The 3,518-nt window shown below is 59.7% G+C and overlaps 1 protein-coding gene across 1 annotated transcript in view; it reads left to right on the forward strand.

Moving 5' to 3' along the window:
- The window catches only part of NFIX (nuclear factor I X), a gene marked incomplete in the record, with an annotated part of 69,602 nt that extends 66,209 nt beyond the window's left edge, over positions 1 to 3,393 (forward strand). The window contains 1 exon segment of the mRNA XM_014592630.2: positions 3,358 to 3,393.
- Between the last annotated feature and the right edge of the window lie 125 nt (positions 3,394 to 3,518).

Raw genomic sequence — 3,518 nt, forward strand, 5'->3', positions numbered from 1 at the left:
TGGGGGGAACGGGGGATGGGCAGTGCTGGACATGGCGCCCTCGGGCCCGGCAGGCAGGCGGGCGGCTGCGCGGGCGCAGGGGGTACAGTTGGGGGTGGTTTCCACAGTAACCGGTGACTTTAGCTGATCTCTGGAGCACCAGATGGAGAGAGAACAATGGAATGAGGAAAGAAAGGAGAATTTCAGCAGTTCTGTCATTCCCTGGGCGGCGCGTTTTACTTAGTTTCAGTCAATTTTGGACCTGGCTCAGGAAGCCGGGAGGGGGAGGCAGAGAAAGCCGCTCCCTCTGTGCTTGGCAGTGGGTTCCCGTCCTGGGACCTGTGCACAGGCACCGAGGAGCCCCCTTCCAGCCGCCTCTGTCCCTAGCTCTACCCTGGAACCCAGTCCTCCTCCCCTGGGAACGGCCCCCACCGCAGTGCAGCTCGGCAGACCTGACAGGGGCCGGCCTGGGGCCAGGGCGCAGCTGGGGTCCTCCCTGTCCTCAGCCGGTAGGGATAGGGGGAGCTCACAGCAGAGCCAGCCTTTCCCCCAACCTCGAGGCAGGGGTGCAGGCTGGGGAAGGGCTCCCAGAAAACACCAGGGCATGAGCCTGCAGGGGAGGGAGGCTTTACCCAGATAGCACCCCATCAGCCCAGCAGCTCTCCACCGCCCACTGCAGGGGCTCGGCCTGGTCCCACATGGGCCTCCTGGTCCTAGGCGCCTTCAGGCAGTAAGGGCATGGCCAGTCAGGCAGGTCTCCTTTGTCTTTCTCTTTTTTGAGAGGTTTTTGCCTTAGGGTGCATGTGCTCACTGGGGAGAGACAGAGGCAGTGAGAGAGAGTAAGAAACCACTCCCCGCCTGGGGGTGGGGGGATGGCCACGCCATAATCCTTCTCCTCCTGGGATCTTGGGCACTCATGCACACACGCCCAGCATGAGTTTCAAGCCATTGGGTCCGGGACTCAAACTGCTGTTGGCCAGGTGGGAGTCCAGCGACGTAACCACTGCGCCGTCTGCTGGCGGTGTCCTCTGTCCAGCACAGCCCAGGGCCTGGGTCCTCTCAGCAACCCCAAGCCCTGCCTTTCCTGGTGCCCTCCATCGGCACCACCGGCCAGCGCCACTGGGCACCGCGGCTATGTACACACACACCCCACCCCCCGTGCCCCGTAAGCCACGTTGCTCAGAAGCCACCGGTGCCCTGCAGCTGCTGCACCTAGCTGGGAGACAGCTCAGACATCCCCAGGGTCACAGAAAATTCCAGATGCTCTCTAAGACCTCCTCGTTCTTTTTTTCTTTTTTTGGGGGGGAGGTTTTTGTATAGGGCGCATGCGCTCGCCAGACAGACACAGACAGACAGAAAGTGAGAAATCACCCCCTGGGGGGATGGCCACGCCGCAATCCCTTCTTCTCCATTCTCCTCTCGGGATCTTGGGCACGCACGCACACGCACCTGGCGTGAGTTTAAGCCACCGGGTCTGGAACTCGAACCACAGTTGACTACGTGGGAGTCCAGCGACATAGCCATTATGCTAACTGCTGGTCCCAAGGCCGCCTTGTTCTAACACCCAAGGTCCTGTCTCACAGCAGACAACACCCTGCAGTCCCAAGCCAGTACCTGAGGGACAGGTCCAGCCCGGAGGCATCATCTGTTTGACTGACAGTGTTTTAAATATCAGGAATTTTCTCCTGAAATTCTACCTGGGCTTTTGGCTTCCTTTTTTTTTTTTTTTTTTTTTTAAGTGGTTTTTGCCTTAGGGTGGGCATAGTTGCTGGAGAGAGAGACAGTGAGAGGGAAAGTGAGAAATCACCCCTGGGGGGATGGTCAAGCTGCAGGTCCTCTCTCCTGCACCGTCTTGAGCATGCACATACACCTGGTGTGAGTTTCAAGCCACTGGGTCTGAGCCTTGAACCAGTCAGCCATGTGGGAGTCCAGTGACATAACTGCTACTCCATCTGCTGGCCCCTCGGCTTCTTTCGAAAAGGCCTCAGAGGGGGCCAGCAGGTATGTGGTGGTTAAGGACGCTGAACTCCCACATGACCAACAGCGGTTCAAGTCCCAGCAGCTTGCTGTCTCTCTCTCTCTCTCTCTCTCTCTCACTCTGTCCCTCTCTGGTCAAATTAAAATAAATAAATTAAGTTAAATAATTCTTTTAAAATAAAAAAAGAAAGAAAGAAAAGGTGGCAGAGGGAGTGGCCCTGGCCCAGTGTAGCCGTCTGGGCCCAGGGCAGGGCGAGGGCATTGTGGCCACAGCAGACCTGCTTTGGTGGCTCTCAGGCCTGTAGGTAGGAGTGCTGACTCAGCAAGGCTCCTGCATTTGAGTCCCAGCTCTGTCTGCCCCAGCCCGGTACTGTGGGTACGGTGTGGCCTGGGGCAGGTCACCCACCCTCTCTGTGCCTCCTTTCCATGCGGGCTGAGGTAGGGGTGGAATGAGGCCGTAGCCAGTTGTGTTCAGTGCTTGGCTTGGCCCCTGCAGGTCAGAGTTGGTGACTCAGGGGCAAGGAGAGGCCCAAAGAAGTATTTTCGGGGACCCCCGTTTTGCCCCAAAGGTATCTCCAGGTGCACACAGGCGTAGTAGGTCACGCAGGAGGACCCCTGGGCTTGCTCTCAGCGGCAAGGTGGGCCTGAGCCTTTGATGGGAGGCATTGCCAAGCGACCCAGCCCCCCCACCTGGTGCGCTGTGCGCCCAGCCGCCAGGCCAGGTCTGGTCTATGGGAAGGCGGCGCCCCCTGCTGGCGACCTGAGGGAAGTGATTCCCACCCCGGGAGTCTCGGGTCCTTCCCGAGTCTGGGGCCCCGACGGTGGGGAGCTGAGCAGGGTGGGCTCCAGGGCCCCTCCCACGGGCCTGGCCCTGCTAGGGACCGAAGACATGTGGTTCCCCGCCCCCAGCCTTTCAGCCTGTGGGACCTTGGCTGGGGTGTACAGACGGGAATTTCTGCTTTTAATCCAAAGAGACAGAAAGAAAACTCAGCAAGAAGCTGGGCCACCCCCCTACACCCCACTCCCCAAACCCCTCTGGGTACAAAAGCCCCAGCCTGGCATCGTCCCCACCCTCCAGGACCCATACAAAAACCTAAACAATTGGAAACATGGCCAGATCCCAGGTCTGTGCCAGCCCCAGCCATGGGGGTCCCACCCGCTGGGCACGGTGCCCACGGGAAGGCCAGCTGGACTCCAGCTCTGGGGGTGGGGGGAGGCTGGGGGGCGGGATTCCCGCAGGAGGGATGGAGGCCGCGGGATGCCCTGCCTCCTCCTCGGGGAGGTGCGGCCGCCCTGGCTGGCCCCTGGAGGGCCTGTGGTCCCAGAGCCAGGTGGGAACGAGGCGGGGTCTCCCCAGCTCTGCTCCGTGTGCCCACACTGTCTGTTTTTGTCCCGTTTCAGTCCTGGTTCCTCTGATAAGATCGACAAAAGAAACAACAAAATGAAAAGAAGAGGTTCCTCAAAAGGGGGGAGAAGAAATTTTGAGACATGGAAAAAATCCCCCAGCCCAGCCCAGCCCAGCCCAGCCCAGCCCCACCGAAAAGCAAAAATTAGACGTCGTC

Source organism: Tupaia chinensis, unplaced genomic scaffold (assembly GCF_000334495.1).
Source record: "Tupaia chinensis unplaced genomic scaffold, TupChi_1.0 Scaffold138060_1, whole genome shotgun sequence".
Classification (NCBI taxonomy): Eukaryota; Metazoa; Chordata; class Mammalia; order Scandentia; family Tupaiidae; genus Tupaia; species Tupaia belangeri.